Source organism: Mirounga angustirostris, unplaced genomic scaffold, assembly GCF_029215605.1.
Source record: "Mirounga angustirostris isolate CCGP_5_RB_7025 unplaced genomic scaffold, mMirAng1.0.hap1 SCAF_10, whole genome shotgun sequence".
Lineage (NCBI taxonomy): Eukaryota > Metazoa > Chordata > Mammalia > Carnivora > Phocidae > Mirounga > Mirounga angustirostris.
Genome location: NW_026991718.1, coordinates 59184099 through 59205356, shown reverse-complemented (window position 1 = coordinate 59205356; position 21258 = coordinate 59184099). Strand labels below are relative to the sequence as shown.

Below are 21258 nucleotides of genomic sequence, written 5' to 3'. Positions count from 1 at the left end.
TGTTTTTATGCTATACACAAATGTGTCTAAAATAATCCTTCAATCAAATCCATAAATGTTTTATAAGGAATGTACTTATTTATAGAACTTGATTCTGACCCACATCTTCTATTTTTAAAATTTCTTCTTGCCAAGGCTAATTTAAAAAGATACTTATATATTATTTAGGGGAGAGTTATTCTCTAGTCTAGACTAACATTCTTAGACAGCATGTATTTTAGACTTCAAAGCCTATATGAATACCAAAAAAGCATATGGTCCTGGTGAATAGTGAAGTTTGTCATCTCTACAAATGTAAAATAGCTCATTTAGCTAGAAAATCATTAAGTTACTTTTTCTGGAAGGAAAACTTACAACAAAGGTAACAACACCATTTAATCTATTTTACCCATCCCTACCCCCTTACCATCTGCTACCCTCTACTCTTACCTCCTCCTTGTAGTACATAATCAAGTTGGGAGAATTCTCTACATAACCCAGGATTGATGTTTTCTCATTTAAAATTTGTATATAAAAAAAAAAAAAAAAAATAAAATAAAATTTTTATATATGCCTCAGAGTACTATGGGAGACTAGTGAGGAGCAAACTGAAGTGCTCAAAGAGCCCCCCAAATTGACTTTGGGAGGGGTAACTTTTTTTTAACTACAAGAGAAAATGGGGGTACCTGGGTGGCTCAGTCATTAAGCGTCTGCCTTCGGCTCAGGTCATGATCCATGGGTCCTGGGATCGAGCCCCACATTGGGCTCCCTGCTCCATGGAAAACCTGCTTCTCCCTCTCCCACTCCCCCTGCTTGTGTCCCCTCTCTTGCTGTGTCTCTCTCTGTCAAATAAATAAAATCTTAAAAAAAAAAGAGAGAAAACAGATTAATTGTAATTTGAGAAAATTCAGGCAAGCACAAAGAAAAAAATAAAAGTGGGGCACCTGGGTGGCTCAGTCGTTAAGCGTCTGCCTTCGGCTCAGGTCATGATCCCAGGGTCCTGGGATCGAGCCCCGCATCGGGCTCCCTGCTCAACCAGGAGCCTGCTTCTCCCTCTTCCACTCCCCCTGCTTGTGTTTCCTCTCTAGCTGTCTCTCTCTCTGTGTCAAATAAATAAATCTTTAAAAAAAAAAAAAAAAGAAAAAGAAAAAAAGAAAAGTTATCTATAATAAGCCCAGCTCCCAAAGAAAAGCAGTATTAACATATTGGTGAATATCTTTTCTAGATATAGTTATATACTTTTCTTAAAAAACAAATTGGGGGGTGCCTGGCTGGCTCAGTCGGTAAGAGCATGCAACTCTTGATCTCAGGGCTGTGAGTTCAAACCCACGATGGGTGTAGAGCTTACTTAAAACAAAAAACAAAAGCAAACACCGCACTAGGATTGTCTAAGGATAATACCCTTACCTACTGCTTTGTAATTTGCTTTTATCATTTATCAATACAATGTAATCATTTTCCCATTTCATTATTCTTCTAATATCTGGAATTCCATTACCTAGATGAACTGTACTAGATTTAACGAGTCCTATATCTATGGCTCTGTGGTTTGTTTTTGGACAACAGAAATAGAAATAAGCCACGGTGAGCATTGTGGTACGTACATCTTGGTGTGTATTGCCAATGCTTTTCTTAGGATATGTGGGAAATTCATAGTAGCAGAATTTGCAGGATCAAAAGTTAAGAACATTTTTCAGGTCCTCAGTCCATACTAAATAATTGATCATTGATGGCACCCAGGAGGAGGATAATTGTGGGGGTCACACCCTTAGGCAGGTTTTAGTGTTCTGCCTCCCTCAATCTCACCTTGGAGTTCTTTGGAGGAAAAAGCTGCCTGGTCATTTCAATGCTGAAGGAAGTTCCTGAAAAGAGTGGGAACTCTTTTTTTTTTTTTTTTTTTTTTAAGATTGGGAACTCTTAAATGATAGTAAAATTGATGGTTGGTAACAGAGATGTAAATAACAATCCAGACAGAGATCTATGAAATCCTAGGATATCTTAACTGAGACAGTTTCAGAAAATAGCTGTTCTGTTTAAACTATAGAACAAAGAGTAAGCATATTTTCTTGAACTTTTTTTTGAGTATGGAAAACATGCATAACAGGACTGATATGAACAGCTGCCCAGGCCACACACAGCACAATCCCAAAGGTGCCAGTTACACAAATCAGAATTTGAATAGTGCATCCTTGGGTTGTACAGTCTAGCAGCTCTTTGCACACAGTACACAATTCAAACAGGTATATGTAAGAAATTAGTTTTTCTGCCACCTTGTCCCCCAGCTGTCCTACCTAGAGCAGCAACTCAAATAGGGGGTGCCTGGCTGGCTTAGTCGGTGGAGCACGTAACTCTTGATCTTCGGGTTGTGAATTCAAGCCCCATTTTGGATGTAAAAACTACTTTAAAATTTTTTAAAAAAAATAAATAAATAGAGCAGCAACTCAAGTCTTTGATTATCCTTCCAAGATACTCTACGCACATACAAATATTTATAGAGGTAGGTAGTCTTTTTTTTTTTTTTCTTAACACCAATAGTGGTATACTATAGACACTGTAGTGCTCTTTACTTTCTTCACTTAACAACAGATCTTGGGGATGGTTCTATTATCAGTATTATCTTGGGCTACCTCCTCTTTTTTTATTATTATTATTATTTATTTATTTGGCAGACAGAGAGAGACAGGGAGAGAGGGAACACAAGCAGGGGGAGTGGGAGAGGGAGAAGCAGGCTTCCCGCGGAGCAGGGAGCCCGATGTGGGGCCTGATCCCAGGATCCTGGGATCATGACCTGAGCCGAAGGCAGATGCCCAATGACTGAGCCACCCAGGTGCCCCACCTCCTCCTCCTTTTTAATGGCTGAATGGTATTCCACTGTGTGAATGTTTAGGGCTCTTTCTTTATAAGTAGGAAATTGTGGTATTATTAGAAATAAAGAACAAAGAAGGAACAAAGTTTAGGAAGCATTAGGATAAATTATGGTATGGACATGCTGAGTCTCAAAACTGGGGACAAGAAATAGGAGCTGTTTGTAAAAGGAGTCAGGATGAGAGGAATGAATTCTGGAGTCAATCAAAGTGCTAAGATAGAGGCTGAGCTGTCGTAACAAAGATACCTCAAATTCCATGGCTTAAACAGTACAGAAGTTGATTTATATCTCCTGTAACAGCCAGAGATAATCAGTCTAGGGTTGGTAGGGTGGCTCTGTCATCTTCTATCTATGGCTTCCATCTCTGGCTCTAGCTCCTGCCATTGCATCTGCATCATAGCCAGCAGAAAAGAGCAGAGACAAGTAGAGGACATGCCTATTACTTTAAAAGCATGACCAGGAAGTGGCCCATATCACTTCTCACACTCAATTGGCCAAACTTAGTCACGTGCCTCACATCCTAGTTACATGTCTCACATCCCATGGCCAAGGGCAAGACCACTTACAGTTTCAGGCTGAGTTCCATTACTAAAGAAGAAAGAAAGGATGAATATTGGTAGAAGCTAGCAATTTTTGCCATATTCACAGAGGTTGTTTGGTTAGATTCCTTAAGAAAGAAGACCCTGAGGGCGCCTGGGTGGCTCAGTTGGTTAAGCGATTGCCTTCGGCTCAGGTCATGATCCTGGAGTCCCTGGATCGAGTCCCACATCGGGCTCCCTGCTCGGCAGGGAGTCTGCTTCTCCCTCTGACCCTCCCCCCTCTCATGCTCTCTCTATCTCATTCTCTCTAATAAATAAATAAAATCTTTAAAAAAAAAAAAAAAAAAAGAAAGAAGACCCTGAGGGAGATTCATGTGCAGGAATTTTTTTATTGTGGTAAAACAGAATAACATAAATGTTACCATTTTAACCATTTTTAACTGTGCAGTTCAGTGGAATTAAATGCATTTACAGTATTGTGCAACCATCACCATCCACCTTCAGAACTTTTCATCTTCTCAAACTGAAACTACCCTTTAAACACTAACACCCCAAGCCCCCAGTGTGCAGGATTTTACAGGGGATGTGCCCTTGGGATGACACCTGAATAGCAGCACAGTTGCAGTAGAGGCTTCACATGACCCAGTGGGGGCTCTGAAGCATGGATGGGCCTTCAGGGGTGTCCCACCCTGGGGCAAGGGCCCTGGACTTGAGGCCAGGCAAGGGAAATGATCTTGTGGGGAGACAGTGCTCCTCTGCTGAAGGCAATCCTTGGAGAAAGACTTAGCTGGGCGTTTTTGGTAGCCAACACGCCCAGTATCTGGGAGAATAAGTGCCTTGGTCCAGAACAGAGGGCCTGGGCAATACAGCACAGCATCCACGAAAACCTACCTATTATGCCACTCAGACCCACTTGCTTTATACAGCAAGTTCAACACCTCCAGAATTCTGACTGGTCTCTTTTCCTGGGGGAAGCTTAAAAGAGAAAGGTTGTTGGGATAGACTCAGCCCTCACTAATGCAGCTGGCCTTCAGGTAGAACTAAAACTCAAGATGACCCTCCTCCACTACCCATTCTAGAGTTCCCTTACCCTCAGCCAGCACCTCTGCTGATCTAGGTGGCTTCCTTGGTGGTCTGGGTAAACCAGGCCCTCAACCTTATCTTTTAGTCTTTCTTCTTTCAGACCCCTGACCAACTTGCCCAGCTTTCCAAGGCTGCCCATATATATATTCCTACCTCATGTCATTTATTTTCCCACAGAAAGTAGATAACCACAGCCTGTGGGCTAGTCTCTGGTCACCAGAAACTTCTTAGACTGGCTGCCGTGTTTGTCCATTTACCTTCAAAATTGAGTAAGGGCTGGGGCGCCTGGGTGGCTCAGATGGTTGAGCATCTGCCTTCAGCTCAGGTCATGATCTCCATGTCCTGGGATCGAGCCCCATATCGGGCTCCCAGCTCAGTGGGGAGTCTGCTCCTCCCTCTCTCTCTGCCTCTCTCCCTGCTTGTGCTCTCTCAAATGAATAAGTAAAATCTTAAAAAAAAAATGAATAAGGGACTCCTAAGAAAGTCCCAGTGGAGCCCCTAAATATGCCAGTGGAGCTGTAGGTATGAGCTGAGGGAGAGACATCAGTGTACCAGTAGTGGATGACAGGGGGTTTTGGATCACCTGCTTATGCAGGATACTGTGCCCTCCTGACACTGTTCATGCCTGATCCCAGATTTACCACTTCCACTGTGTAATAGATGGGCCTGATAGAAACAATCTTGTAATAGGCAGCCTGGGCCACATGTTCACTTGATGTCCTATAATCAGTTCTTCTGTCTACCAGACAGTAGCACGTTTGGGGCTATTTTTCAAATGGTGGAAAATTCTTCACTGAAGTTGGCACAGCCTTACTCTAGTACCCTTGGGGTCTACATTGTGATTCTCTATTGGAAACTGCCTGAAGTACCACATGGCATCCTTGTCCATGACACTTCTAATACCATAATGTTTGCTGGGTTGTATTGTCCAAGTGGCAGGGCTGCTCTTGAAAAATCCTTCTTTGATATCTTATCTAGGTTGAGGGGACTCTGCATTATTTATAAACAAGTGGGGACACTCACCCTTAACAGGAGCAGTGGGCCATTTTGCTGGTCCAGAAAGTTTAGAGGGATCTGTAGTTTCCAAGTTTCTGTGTGCATCAATCCAGATATTCCCATCCCAAGTCTGGGGTTTCACCTCTTCTTACTTAGAGCCCTGACCTTGGCACAGCAGACTGGAGAATTCAAATTTCTTTGGATTTCTGCTGCTCTTATAATTAAGTCCAGGGTCTGTCCATCTAAGGCTTTTTTTGACCTCTGGCTGCAGGAGATGAGAGTCTCTATATGCTTCCAAGGAGGCCCTCTCGTTTTCACATTTGGCCTTCAATTGATGATTAATCACTCTTAGTCTTTTGGTGTCTTTTCTCCAATGCATCAGTGACACTCAGAAAAACCCATCTGATTTCACTGTGGTTAGTACTTATGGTTAGTGCTTTCCCCAAACTCTCAAAAGCTGGTACATCCCCTTCCATTAGGATTCCATCCAAGCCCACCACTAGTGAAAGTTTTAATAGTTATACTGCATACCAAAAGTTTGTCGTGTTCCTCTGGCCACCAGTGATGGGGTACTCACTGGAAGATGGATGGTCCAGTTCCAATATCCTATTTTAGAGTCAGCTTCCTTGAACCACTCCTGGCATCAACTGTCTTAAGTTGGGTTCTCCAAGAAATAGATAATGAGATGAAGATTTTTGTGTAGGTGGTTTGTGGACGAGTGCTCTCAGGATCCACACCCGTAGAACTGGAGGAGTTGACCTGCAATGCGTTACAACAGAAACTAGGAGAATTCTGGAGCAGGTATGGCTGGCTCTTCAAAATTATCCCATCCTGAAGCAAGGAGGGTGGCTCTTCTCATTCCCACACTGAACAAACATTGGATGTGGCTTTCCTCAGGAAGGGCATGTGACCTTGAGTAAGGTGGCTCTCTGCATGAGGGCATTCCCAGAAGGGGACTCAGCTGAGGGTTGTCATCCTCCAACCTTCCCAGCAGCTGAGGAAAGGAAAGTCGGTATAGAAGGAGGGGATCTGGAGGGCACCTCGCTGACTCAGGCGGTGGAGTGTGGGGCTCTTGATCTTGGGGTTGTGAGTTGGAGCCCCATGTTGGGTGTAGAGATTACTTAAAAATAAAATCTTAAAAAAGAAAGAGAAAAAGAAGGGGATCTGGGTAATACACCAGTATCCACCACAGAGAATATAATATTGCAGGAGAGGATTAGAAATAAAAGGGAGTCAATGACAGTTCACTAGAGAGACTTCTACGTTTATGTGACAATAGGAAGAAGAATTGTCAGAAAGGAGGAACCAGAAATATTAGGAGAACATAGGGTGCCTGGGTGGCTCAGTCGTTAAGCGTCTGCCTTCGGCTCAGGTCATGATCCCAGGGTTCTGGGATCAAGCCCCACATCGGGCTCCCTGCTCTGCGGGAAGCCTGCTTCTCCCTCTCCCACTCCCCCTGCTTGTATTCCTGCTCTCTCTCTCTCTGTCAAATAAATAAATAAAATCTTTAAAAAAAAAAAAAGAAATATTAGGAGAACATAGAGAGCAGGGAGCCATGGAAACCAAAGAAGCAGAGGGGAGGAGTCCACAGGAATCTTGGAGTTTATTAATCCAATCCCCTGACTTTAAAGATGAGGAACTCCAGAGCAGAAAGACAAAGCAGCTTAATTCCATTTTACCCATCAAGTTAGTGACAAATCCAGGGTCAGCATTTAGGTTCTCTGATTCCCTATCTGATGTTTTCAATTCTGTGTTTTCTCCTGGCACCATGTGTAGGTGCTTTCTTTCTTGTTCACCCTCGGAGGGTGAACCCACCCTTGCAGGGGAAAAGTGAAATTAGTGAAACTCTGGAGTGTTCCATTTGTGGGGATTTGGTTTCTAACTTCATTACCTCTCACAGAAAGATTTCTTGAATTATACACATTTTTAAGTTCAGTTCTTCCTTTCACATTGAACAATGTAGACAAAGAGACATTATTGAATGTGAAGGGAGTTACAATTCTATAGATTATTTTTTAAAAAGCTGTGGAGGAACTTTAGGACAAATTTTTCTCTAGAACAGATTGGCTGCCTACCTTGTCATAGGCTTGTGGCAGAAGCAAGGGATGTTTCTTTCATGTCTTTGCTTTAAATATACGGTTGAACTGAGTAATACTTTCTTTTTCTCTTTTTCATAAAACTTACCATGGTGTGCCAACAATGTTTAATTGGTTGGAAAACACCAGATGAGAGGGGTTAGGTTATTATCATTGACACATTATAAATGGGAGCAGTTAATTTCATCTTGTGCATCCAGATTTGTGGTTATTTTAAAGTTTGTTTGTTTGTTTGTTTTTTTAACTAAGATTACACTCTACCTTCTGACATGGGGCTTGAACTCATGACCCCAAGATCAAGAGTGAGTCATTTGCTTGAACTCATGACCCCAAGATCAAGAGTCGCATGTTCTACTGACTGAGTCAGCCAGCACCCCAGACCTGTGGTTATTTTAGAACAAAAGTCTCCCCTCTCCCCAGATAGATGATTGGTTCCTTAGATCTGGTGCTATGCCACTTAGTTTTCTATACAGCTTTACACTTTGCAACTGAAAGGCTCAATGCCTCCTATGGGGCATGTGGGGCCTACATACATACATTAAGATAGTATTTAAAATTAGGGCTTAAAACAGCCAGATAGCCTCGTGAGAGAAAACAGTTTCAAGAGGGCCTGATGACTTAAGCTGATCTTACTGTCACTATGCCTTCTTTACCACAGTTAAGGATTAGCACCCCCAGTCATGAAAGGACAGAGTGCTGAGGCACACTAAGGAGACTAAATATTGGCTGTGAGGACAGCACAGGAAGGATACGACTTTTCTTTCCCTGGCCACTCCCCTCTGCTTTGTGGGGGAAGCAGAGGGTCACTTTTTTCATTGGTTTTGTTTTGTCCTTGCTTTTTGACACTGACAACAACTTTTAAAAAAATTTTTAAACGTTTGTATGTATGTATGTAATCTCTGTACCCAGCGTGGGACTCCAACTCATGACCCTAACATCAAGAGTTGCATGCTCTTCCAGCTGAGCCAGCCAGGCACCCCAGCAACTTCTTTTAATAGGTCAGTAATTTTTATTCAGATATTGCAATTATGACCCCTAGTCGCACACTGAAAAATATCCTGAGTCAATGTACTTACACACCATCTAATGGCTCTGAAAATATTTAATTTCATTATGTTCATGAATAAAACTTTGGAACTGATTCTAAGGAGGCTCAAATTCTACATATTTACTGGCCACTTAAACTGCTAAATTAGTGATATTGAGCAATATGGACTTCCTCTCAAAATACATTCACGTATAAATATAGTAAATTAAATTTACTTAATTTTAAATTCTCAGATGAGAAACAAAGTAATCCAAGAAAGGACAATTTACTCAGAGGCCTAAAATCATCATTTATGTTCTAAAGGTAAACAAATATATGAGTAAAAATATATGGATATTTGAAAATACCTGGAAGATTGAAATGTTCAGTTTTCAATTAAGATCTTTGCCATTGTACGTAGTGAACTTTAAGCGGCAGCTTGTTCTCTCAGTAAGGAACTCATATTTACTGAGCTCATTAGACTGATGTGTAAAATCCAAACTCCAATATACTGATCTATGATAAGAAACACTGGGGCACCTGGCTGGCTCAGTCGGTACAGTGGGCAACTCTTGATCTCAGAGCTGAGTTTGAGCCCCATGTTGGGTGTGGAGATTGCTTAAAAATAAAATCTTAAAAAAAGAAAAGAAACATATTGTTGCTCAGACCTTAGTCCTTTTATTAGCATAATAATGACCACATTTTCTCCTATTAGGTGGATTTTTTTTTTTTTTTAAGTAGGCTTCATGCCCAGCATGGAGCCTAACCTGAGGCTTGAACTCACAACCCTGAGATCAAGACTTGAGCTGAGATCAAGAGTCAGATGCTTCACACTGAACTGCCCAGGTACTGCAAGTGGACTGTATTTCTAATCATCTTTGGGCCATAAAACCAGTCTCAATAAATTTAAAAGGAATCAACTCACACAAAGTGTTTTCTCTGACCAAAATAGAATTAAATAATGGAAAGATCTCTGGGAAGTCCTCCAAATACTTAGAAACTAAATATACTCTATATAACTTTTGGGTCAAAAAAAGAGAAAAAGGGAATTAGAAAATATTCTGAACTGAATGAAAATAACAACAACCTATCAACATTTGTGGGTATTAATGGGAAATTTATAGCACTAAACACCTGTATTAGAAAAGAAGAAAGGTCTTAAGTCTATGACTTTAACTTCCACCTTCAGAAACAAGAAATAGAAGAACAAATTAAAGCCAAAGTATACAGAAGAAAGGAAAAAATAAAGATAAGAGCAGAGATCAATGAAATAGAAAACAAAAATAATAGAGAAAATCATGAAACCAAAGGCTGGTTCTTTGAGAGAAGAATGAAACTGATAAACCTCTAACCAGATTCATTGTGGGGAAAAAGAGAGAGAGCAATGGCACAAATTGCCAATGTCAGGAATGAGAGAGAAAAATATCATTATAGAACTTATAGACATTAAAAGCATCATAAGATAATATTATAAACAACTTTTTTGCCAATAATTTTGACAACATGGATAAAATGCACATGTTTCTTTAAAGACACAAAGTACCAACGTCATTCAAAAGAAGATATGTAACTTAGCTTTATACCTACTAAAGAAATTGATTTGTTGTTGAAAACCCTTCCACAAAGAAAATGCTAGGTCCAGATGGTTTTACTGAGAAACCTACCAGATATTTAAGGAGAAATAATACCAATTCTACACAAAGTTTTCCAGAAAATGAAGGAAGAGGGATGTTTTCCAACATATTCTGTGAAGTCAGCATCACCCTGATACCAAAACCATCAAGAATATCACAAGAAAACTACAGACCAATAACCCTCATGAACATGATGTAAAATTATTAACAAAATATTAGCAAATTGAATCCAATAATATATAAAATGGATAATGCATTATGACCAAGTGGGGTTTATACCAGGAACATAAGTTTTAACGTCAGAAAGTTTAATGCTGCATCATGCTTAATAGTGTAAGATTGAAAAAAAAAAATGGTGTAAGTTTGAATGGTTTCCCCCTGAGATCAAGAACAAGGCAAGAATGCCCACTCTAGTCCCACCTATTGAACACTGTGTTGGAGGTCCTAGACAGTTCTCTGTAAGGCAGTAAATAAATAAGTAAATAAATAAGTTGAGGCCAAACTCAACCTATTAGGTTGTTGACTGTCATTTCTCACTAATGTCAAAATGTTTGTCTCTAGTAGATACTGCTCCCCGACTTCTAGTTTTCTCCTATTTTGCTGTGAGCTTGGAAACCATGTGGTCAAGCTTATTTTATTGTGTAACACTGGAATATATAAAGTATAACTTGCCTAAGTTTAATACACAGCAATGGTGACATTTATGTTGGCTTGCTCAGAGGCCTTTTTTTGCTTTTATGACTATGGATAAATTACTTAACCTCTCTGGGGGAAATAATAGGACCTATTTCAAGGGTTGTTATAAGGATTAGAAGTGGTCAAGATTAATTTAAGGTAGATTTAGTATAATTCATTTATCTCTTTCTTAATCAATTTTTAAATTTAGAAAATCAAAGTAACAAATCAATATGCTATTCTTCATTACCTATTCTTCATTTGTTATATTGCAATGTCATGCATGGCCAAATTATAAGCTATTTATAAAGCAAGGAATATGATACAAATCCTGATATTTCTTTGATCAAATGTAACTATTTACCTGTTTCAGACTCTGAGGTTCCGCTTTTGACAATAAATAAATCTCAAGTATAAAAATCAGAAATAGCACCATTATTTCATTAGACATTATGATAAAACTTTTCCCATGATTTAATGAAATAGAAAGGTATAGATTGTAAAAATTAATTGTAATTGCACATAATATATAATTTTTTTTGCTAATGGGAAGTAGATAACATTAAATAAAATTAAATAAGATAAACTAAAAATACAAATCATTAATAGTAGAGTAAATATTTTATATGATTTGATAAAAATCATTAGTAACTATCTTATTGAATTATGTACCAAATTTGAAAGAGATCATGTAAAAACTTGGTTTTAGCTAGTGGGTCATGAAGAATCTGGTTATTCTAAAAAATATTTTAGCTACATCTGAAAAAATCAACTAAATTAATGAATTAATTAAAAATTTAATAAATAAAAATTTAAAAATCAAATAATCAACTGCTTTGTCCATTCCAACATATTTCTTTCCTGCTAATGATTTTGGAATGAGTATTGAGAATAGATGAAAAGAATTAGATTTAAGAATGTGAAAAAACTGTTTAGAATTTTTTAAAAAACGCCCTCTGTGCTTTACTTCCTCAAGGTAAATGCTTTCTTTGATAATTCCTAGGGGATGGAAGAAACCTTATCCCCACTACCCCACTGTACCATATATTTTCTTTTAGACCATAACAACATGAGCCAAAATACCCCATTTCTAAAGCCAAGTTTCACTCTTCACAGAAGTATGTAAAAGATAAGGAAAGACTGGTTCCTTGTTAATCAGTGAAGGAGACTTCCCCTTTGTTTGATTCCCTGATGGATATTATTCACCTGGTTGTGCCATAAAATATGATTTGGGATGAATAATGGCTACGTCTTTGTTTTTTAAAAGTTGGGAGTAGGGCTATTATGAACACAGGTACCTTCCCAAGCGGGTTAGTTTTAGGAAAGAAGACACATAGACGTTGCCGACTGGAAAACTGATTTCCTCAAAGCTATCCATGCTTGAGCACATCTGGGAAAGCATTCTGTATTCCTAGTGGTATGAGAACCCCCAGTTTGAAGGCCACTAGGGTAGACTCAAAAATGGCTTCATGTGCCTTCAGAAAACATTGCCATCTAGTGGCAACTACTTCAAGTCGTAGACACAAGGACCTAAAGGTTCCCTTGACCCTTTGAAAGACACCTCTGATTCAACCCTGAGTAGCAAAATACCTTGCATTTATATCATACATTATACTTTATATTGTGCTTTCTACGTATATTGCTATTTAACATTCCAAGGAAGCCCATCCTTTTTAGATGAGACAGTTGAGGATCAGAGAGGGGAACTTATCAAATCATACTTTCATTTATTCATTCAAGATCCATTTGTCAAGCACTATTACATGACTAGCATTATCCCAGGCTTGGAGTAGGGGGATGGGTTACGGGTGATTCAAAGCTAAGACACAACGTCCTTAAATCATTCACAATCCATGGGACGTAGAATTATGAATGTTGAAGTCAAGATTTGTGTCCAGGACTAATGTGTATCAGTGTTCTTACCACTACATCATGGCACAGTAAATGTACATGTCATGAGGGTGTTCAGATGAATCCTGGAGTCCTTTGGTACAGGATGAGGTCAGTCACGGGGAAAGGTGGTTTCCAAGCAAAATGACTCACTGAATTAAAATGTCAACTGAGCAGAGTGCCTGCCCTTCCCTACCCTTGTAATCTGCTGTGGGCTTGGAAATCAGATAAGGAAATTTATTAAAAGGGTATTTAACAGGAAAGTAAAGAACCTGAGTGCAAATCCCAGAAGCTCCCCAAGGAGTGTTGTGTATGAACTTTAGAGCATGGTTTTTATTACGTCTGTTTCTGGCCATTCTTGGGACTTTCTTAAGCTGTCCTCTCTCTGAGGTAAGGCCAGGCAGCCGTGTTGGCCAGTGAATTCTGAGTGGGCAGTGTTACAGTAGAAGAGATAATTGTGCCATAATGAGCAGAGTGAGTTAAGAAAAACCCACGTTCCTTATCACGGCATGCCTGCCTCCCAGGTCTCGTGTTTAGGATCTCTCCCCTAGCTTAGTGCACTGTAGAAATTGGCCTTCTTTCTGTCTTTTGAGCACTCCAAGTTCTTGTCTCACTCAGGCCTTTGTAACATTTCTCTCTCCCTCTCGCTCACTCTTCACAAGGCTGGTTCCTCATCTTTCAGGTTTTAGCTTAAATATCACCTCCCGAAGCTCTTCAATGATCACTCTACATCTACTATAATAACTAATACTCACCTTATCCATGCTCTTTACCAACACCCATTTTGTGTCCTAAAAATGTCCTACATATACCTTTTTATGCTAACTGAAGCTTTAGCATTTACCACCTCCTAATATATACATATTTTGTCTGTTATCTTTATTGTCTATCTCCCCCCCACTAGAATGTAAGCTTTGTGAGGGCAAGTGTTTTGTCTGCTTGGCTCATTTCTGTAGGCTTACCAGCTAGAACAAGACTTGGCCATGATGGGCACTCAATAAATATCTGTGAATGAACTGAACGAAAACTTTTCCTCTTTGTCTCATATAGCTATTCTCAATAAACCCAGCCAGACTGGCCTGGTTTTCTTAAATACATGCTGACAATTTTACTTGGCAGCTCACGAAGCAGGACTGCTGTGTGCCTTTGTTCCAGGAAATGGACTTCAAGTCACCTTCCCAGGGCGCAAGCTTCTGTGGGACAGGAAATCAGGCATTAGTTAGGTGTATGAAATTGCGGTTCTTAGGTCTACACTGCTACTTCCTTTGTTAACTCTCTTGGGCAGGATACTGGGTAATGAGGTCAGGGTCTTGTTCAACTATCAGGTTAGCTTTTCTCCATTCCTAACCACAAACTGCACCCTGTGATAAGCTGGTTTTCTGGCCTATGTGCAGCGGATTTCACCACAGGAGGGCTGGCCTGGAGAGAGTAGAGGTTCTTACACTCATCCCATTCCTGGAAAAACAATGCCAAGTTCATCCCGTGCTGGTATGAATGAAGTCAAATGTGGGGATGTCTTGTGAAGAACTGAAAAATGCACTGCTAAGTCACCAACTTCCAGTGAGGGCTAGGAAGAAGCAAGGTCCCTCAGCCCAGCGATCTCAGGAGGCATTCACGAAGGTCTAGTTTGTCTACAGCGCTACCCTGAAGGTAGCAGTGAAGAATCCCTATGCTGCCCTCTTGGAGGGAAGCAGGTGGGGCTGAGCACTTCGGTAAGCACAGATCACTAGCACTCTATCCTGCTCCCTGAGCAGCCACTCTGCCTGTCTCCCTGGTCTCCACTGCCTCACTTTCTGTTCACTACTTCTGGACTTACTGACTTTCCAACTTCAACACATGCCCTGTCTTCTCTTACCACAGGCCACCTCAAGCAGGACTCTCAGTTCCTTGAATGTGACAAAGTATTTCCCACTGCCAGACCTTTGAACATGCTGTTCTATCTCTACTCCCGTAAAAAAGACACTCAGTTAAAAACACTCGGTTTAGGGAGAATGCTTCTGTTGTTTTCCAAGTAAGCACAAAGTTGGCTTTTGGTTGTCTGTAAATCTCTTGAATCTATCTACTTCTATTTTCATGGCTGTCACCTAAGTTCAAACCGCTACAATTTTTCACCGGCAATAACCCCCAATTTTCATTTTCTTTTTTAAGATTTTATTTATTTAGCTCAGGTCATGATCCCAGGGTCCTGAATCGAGCCCCGCATCGGGCTCCCTGCTCGACAGGGGGCCCGTTTCTCCTTCTCCCTCTGCTGCTCCCACTGCTTGTGCTCTCCTGCTCTCTCTCTGCCAAATAAATAAATAAAATCTTAAAAAAATACATTTCATTTATTTATTTGACAGACAGAGACACAGTGAGAGAAGGAATACAAGCAGGGGGAGTGGGAGAGGGAGAAGCAGGCTTCCCACTGAGCAGGAAGCCTGATGCGGGGCTCGATCCCATGATCCTGGGACCATGACCTGAGCCGAAGGCAGACGCTTAACGACTGAGCCACCCAGGTGCCCCACCCAATTTTCATTTTCATTCTTGCCCCTACCAGTTCATTTTCCACACAACAGGTACAGTGGCCTCATAAAAATGGAAATCTGACCATGTCGTTTCTCTCTTAAAACACTCCAGTGGCTTCCCATCCTTTTTAGGATGAAGTCTAAAATCCTTAACCTGATCCACGAGGCTCTGAATGATTTGACCTCCGCATGCATTTCCAGCTCCATCGTGTACCTTTTCGTCCTCACCACAGTCCAACTCATGCAAGCCTTTCAGTTTCCTGAATGTGGTATTTTCCACCTCCAGACTTTGCACATGCTATTCTGTCTCTACTCCTTTGCATCATCCTACTTACCCTTCGCATTTCAAGCTTCTCTCTGACTTTTTCAGGAAAGCCTTCCCCAACCCTTCTGACTAGGTGTCATATATTCTCAGTGCCCTCTCCTTTTCTTTTATAGTGCTTTTCAGTACTACATGCTTGCATATAACCAGTACATGTAATTATTTACATAATTTTTATTGTTTTTCCTGCTGGATTGAGAACTATACTAGTGCCTGATACATTGCCAATTCTCAATAACTATTTGTTTAAAAAATGAGTGAATATGAATCATTCATAATATATTGAAGATACAAGGACTGCATCTCTATGTTCTTTTTTTTTTTTAAGTTTTTAATTTTTTTGAGAGAGAGCATGATTGGGGAGGAGGGGCAAGGGGGAGAAGGCGAGAGAGAATCTTAAGCAGGTTCCACACCAAGCAGAGCCTGATGTGGGGCTCAATCTCACAACCCTGAGATTGTGACCTGAGCCAAAATCAAGAGTCCAACGCTCAACTGACAGAGCCACCCAAGCACCCCTCTATGTTCTTATATAAAAAATATCTCGGTTCTGGGACTGCACAGTCATGAGTGACTGGTGTCTTCGCAGAGGAGTATCAAAACAAATAGATTAGAAAATGGGTACATATTGTTATATCAGACAGTAAAGAAATTATCAAAGACTGCTGAGGTCATTTCAAAAGGACTTTAGAGCCAATTTGAAGATGCTCCAAATGGCCAATGATGGAACAGTTTGTATAAGAAAAATAACTACAGTAGATTGAAACACATCAAATATGCTTACCTCTGATACGGATACTAAGAGAATAAAAAGTTAATCTTTGGGAGGATAGTAAAAAGTTGACTTATTCTTTTGAAAATCTGGTTGTTGAATGTCTAAATCTGGACAGTTTGAGGCTTGAAGGAGCACTCATGCCTCCTGTGCTGTGGGGAGCCAGGAGCAGAGCACACTTTGGAAGCCCAGGGCCGTTAGTCCTGGTTACATCCAGATGATCCAGATTGACAGGAGCAGGATAAAATTACAACAAATATTCCATTTTAATACTGCCTGTGCTACTTGTATTTCTTTTTTTTTTTTTTTAAGATTTTATTTATTTATTTGTCAGAGAGAGAGAGAGAGAGAGCACAAGCAGGGGGGAGTGGCAGGCAAAGGGAGAAGCAAGCTCCCTGCTGAGAAAGGAGCCTGATGCGGGACACTTTCCCAGGACCCTGGGATCATGACCAGAGCTGAAGGCAGACGCTTAACTGACTGAGCCACCCAGGCGCCCCACTACTTGGATTTCTAAGAAAAAATGTGGATACAGGGCAATCCTTTTCAAACCCAAGCCCTTCAAAGTTTTGGCTCCAGTTTCAGCCATCTCACTATAATGAGCAGCAGAATTCATGAGAGTAAATTAGATTTTTATTGAATGGAAGTAAAGAACACAACTACTCAGTGTAGACCACTACTGTTCACTAGAACTCTCTGTGATGATGGAAATATTCGGCACGTTGAATGTGATTGCTAGTAGCCACATATGGATACTGAGCACTTGGTATGTGAATAGTGTAATTGAGGAAATGAATTTTTTATTTTATTTCATTTAAATGAAATAGCCTCCTGTGGCTAGTGGCGACTGTATTGGACAGCACAGTGTGACTCTATGTAATATCTATAGTAATTGCCTCCTTAATGTTTTCTACTGTTAATCACAAAGAATGCTTTATGCTCTCTAGCCAAACAGGTCAGTCAACATTAATTTTAGTAAACGTTCTTCTCCTAGTTCTATTCCCACTCCTTTATTTAAAAAGAACAATAACAAAAACTGTGAGGATTTTGATTAATCACCTTCTCCACACATCCTCCGGGAGACAAATAGATGTATGCAATATTGCCAAGAGGGATTATCTAATCCACACCTTCCTTTAAAAAAAAAAAAAAAAAGATTTATTTATTTATTTGAGAGAGAGAGCGCGCGCATGGGTAGGGGGAGGGGCAGAGGGAGAGAATCTTCAAGCAGACTCCCCACCTAGCACGGAGCCTGACATGGGCCAATCCCACGACCCATAAGATCATGACCTGAGCTGTAACCGAGAGTTGGATATCCAACTGACTGAGCCACCAGGCACCTCTCCACACCTTCCTTTTCGCATAGTTTATTCATTTAACAAATAATTAATAAGTACCTACCCTGTGCCAAGCACTGTACCTATTGGTGCTATGAATATACTGATTATAGTAGATGTCACAGTGTGCTGCCCAGATATCCTCTTTCAGGACCAAGGCACTCCCTCTTCCAGCAGCTGGGGGTATTGGCTGCCATCAGTTCTCAGCTGAATCCTTCTCCAGGGGTTGCCTGAGACCCAGGAAACTGCTTCACCCAAGTTTAAGGTCCCTTCCTATGGACAGTGCACATCTAGTCTATAATGGGGATATAAAGTAGGTCAACTTGGTGAAATTTGTGACAATTCTGAAAGATCATCCTCAGTCTAGGGCTCCCCATGACTATCTGAAGCCTTTGTTGCAACCATATCACAGTTCGGCTTCTTCTATCCAACCCAAGCCCCAGAGGTTGTTACCAAGTGCAAATCTCCATTTTGGACAGACTTGGTTCCTGCCCTCATGGAGATGACACCATTTTGAGACAAACTGAAATCCAGAGAAGTTTAAGAACTAGTCCAAGGACACAGCTGAATCATGTTAGAACTAGGAGAATCCATTTTCCCGGCATTCAGTGTAGTGCTCTTTCTGCTGTTCTATGTGGCCTTATAGTAAAACACACTGCATCAGAAAATCACAAACTGCTATTGGGAGTAGTACTAAGAGAATAAGATATTTTTCTAAAAGATTAAATTGAACAATAGGCAAATTAATTTCCATTGAGAGCAGCACCTCTCTCCTTTTAGGGAAATGCTTCCCTCTTCTTCTAGACACAGGATCCTAACACAGAATTGACTGTCTTCTTCTTCCTCTTCTCCTTCTTCTTCCCCTCCTCCCCCTCCTCCACTTCCTCCTCCTCCTTCTTTTTTTTCTTTTTAGAGAGAGAGAAAACTTGAATGCGTTTGGGGGGAGGGGCAGAGGGTGACGGAGAGAGAGAGAATCTCAAGCAGATTCCGTGCTGAGCGTGGAGCCTGACATGGGGCTTGATCTCATAACTCTGATCATCATGACCTGAGCTGAAATCAAGAGTCAGATGCTCAATGGACTGAGCCATCCAGGTGCCCCAGAAGTGACTGTCTTCTTAAATGACCCAGATTCCTTGACCATATGGTACACTGATAGGTGGGTACCAATCATGATAACCTGGCCATTATTGGCCCAGGGATGGGCACATGACTGAAGCCAGGCCAATCACAACCCATTCCCAGAATTGTTCTTAAACTCAAGTTCTTAAATTGCTCTTAAACTCATCCTAGTTGGAAGATACAAGAATATGAGTTTACAGTGATCTAAACATATTGTGGGAAGATGAGGATCTCATCTTGGGAAGAAGCTAGATTGAGAGAAAAAAGGCTTCCCTGCAGAGAGAAGTGGAAAGAGAGGGATATAAAGTCCTGATGACAATTTGTGTTCCTCTTTCAAGACATCCCTGAAGCCAGTGCCACCCCTGTTCTACCTAAGGCTTGGTTATTTGAGCCAATGAATTTTCTCCTGTCTGCATAGGCCAATTCATGATGGGCTTCTATCCTGTTGTACTACTACCCCAGCAAATTGACTCCACTTTTCCATTTTACCTTGCCATCTGTGTTTCACATACCCATTTTTATACAGTTTGCATTCCTTAGCATATAATTTTACCATTACTTCATTCATATTTTTCCACCATTTACATAAGGGCCACAAGTTAATATACCACAATCTAATAGCTTCCCAACTGCAGAATATTTAGATTGTTTGCTTTTTTCCTCCTTACTATTACACTTAACATTACAATGACCAACTTGGTGTATGTAGTTTTACTTTCTTTTTTTTTTTAAGATTTTATTTATTTGACAGAGAGAGACACAGCGAGAGAGTGAACACAAGCAGGGGTAGTGGGAGAGGGAGAAGCAGGCTTCCCACGGAGCAGGGAGCCTGATGCGGGGCTGGATCCTAGGACCCTGGGATCATGACCTGAGCCGAAGGCAGACGCTTAACGACTGAGCCACGCAGGCGCCCCTGTAGTTTTACTTTTCTGTTGAATTAATTCTCAAGTGAAATTCCCAGGAATGGGATTGCTGAATCAAAGGGTATGAGCACTTTCATGGTTTTTGACAAAAAAGTGAATATTTTTTACATTTCAGAAAAAGTTTGCTTAGATGTCAAGTTTAAAAGAAAATGTCAGTCTTTAATGGTGAGAGTCTTGAGTCACTCTTTCATGCTTAAATTTCTGTCACTTGGCTCTCCTTTCAGGGCCAATTGTTGTTTGTTGCTCATCTAGAACATTTGCGGGTGGGAAGAAGAGCCTGAGGCCACAGTAGCTGGCTGTGCTGGGGTTTTGCTCTGCCCCAGTGGAGCTCCAGGGTGTGGTGTAGGGTTCTCACAGAAGGAAGGGAGGGCTGTGGAAGAGACCAGAAACATCAAGAGGGGTTTTCAAAATACCAAGTTCTCTTTACCCACAGCCAGATTCAGAATCTCATTGGGAGCAACCCTCCACAAGGTAGTAAGTCCCTAATAAATTCTCCTATTATATCTTCCAATACTACTTTGATTTTTCTTTCGTAGCACTTATTATTATTGCAAATTATTAATTATGCAATTCATTGTCCCATTTCTGGGAATTTAACTTAAGAATTAATTCAGCAGAAGTGCGCCTGAGTGTCCAACTCGATTTTAGGCTCAGGTCATGATCTCAGGGTCATGGGACTGAGCCCCACATTGGACTCAGTGATCAGTGGGGAGTCTGCTTGAGATTCTCTATGTCCCTCTCCTGCCCCTCCCCCCTCAAATATTTAAAAAAATAATAATTCAGCACACAAAAAAGCTACCTACCTCATATTGTCTATGAGCTTCATGAAAGCAGAGATTTGTGTCCTTTGCTTCTGTATCCTAAGCACCTAAAACAGTGCCTGACACATAGTAGGCACTGAAGAAATATTTCTGAATGAATAAATCAAATTAGCATAATAAAAGAAACTAAGTTAACTCTATTTCTTAAATTTACTTGATCATGGAACCATTTTTTCAAATCTAAATTAACACTCTAAGTGACACACTTGGGAAATGCCAAGTCCATGTCTTAGGGGAAGAGATACTAAGAGGAGGTGAGGATAAGTAGCCTTGTGTGTTTCACAGGAATTCTGTACCCCTCAGAACTTGCCAGTGAAGTGTTGCATCCACAGAGAGGAACCTCAGTGATATGGCTGACTTGAAGGGAATTTTGATGAAGTTGATTAACACAGCATTTTGATAATCAGGTAGAAATGTAATAGTCCCAGTTCATGTTCTCTTGAAAGTTTATAATTTGTGGTTTATTGGACAGTTTTACTGGCCAGTCCCATCAAACTGTTTTATTTTTATTTATTTATTTTTTAAGATTTTATTTATTTATTTGACAGAGAGAGAGAGAAGAGCAGAGGGAGAGGGAGAAACAGGCTCTCCGCAGAGCAGAGAGCCCGATGCGGAACTCAATCCCAGGACCCTGGGATCATGACCTGAGCCGAAGGCAGACGCTTAACTGACTGAGCCACC

The 21258-nt window shown here is 40.7% G+C and overlaps 2 long non-coding RNA genes across 4 annotated transcripts in view; both read right to left on the bottom strand.

Annotated features, from left to right (window-relative positions):
- The window catches only part of LOC123851265 (uncharacterized), a 167438-nt gene that overhangs the window by 70203 nt on the left and 75977 nt on the right, over positions 1-21258 (bottom strand). The window contains exon 3 of one of the 3 annotated variants that reach the window (XR_010405678.1): positions 6041-6222. The exons of the other annotated variants lie outside the window; for them this stretch is intronic. This is a non-coding gene — a long non-coding RNA (uncharacterized LOC123851265). The remainder of the gene's footprint in view (positions 1-6040; positions 6223-21258) is intronic. 3 annotated transcript variants of the gene reach the window in all.
- LOC135361762 (uncharacterized) lies at positions 12581-20680 on the bottom strand. The gene is made up of 3 exons (XR_010405677.1): positions 20560-20680; positions 17437-17511; positions 12581-13978 (listed from the first exon to the last, which is right to left on the bottom strand). It is a non-coding gene; the product is annotated as an uncharacterized LOC135361762 (long non-coding RNA).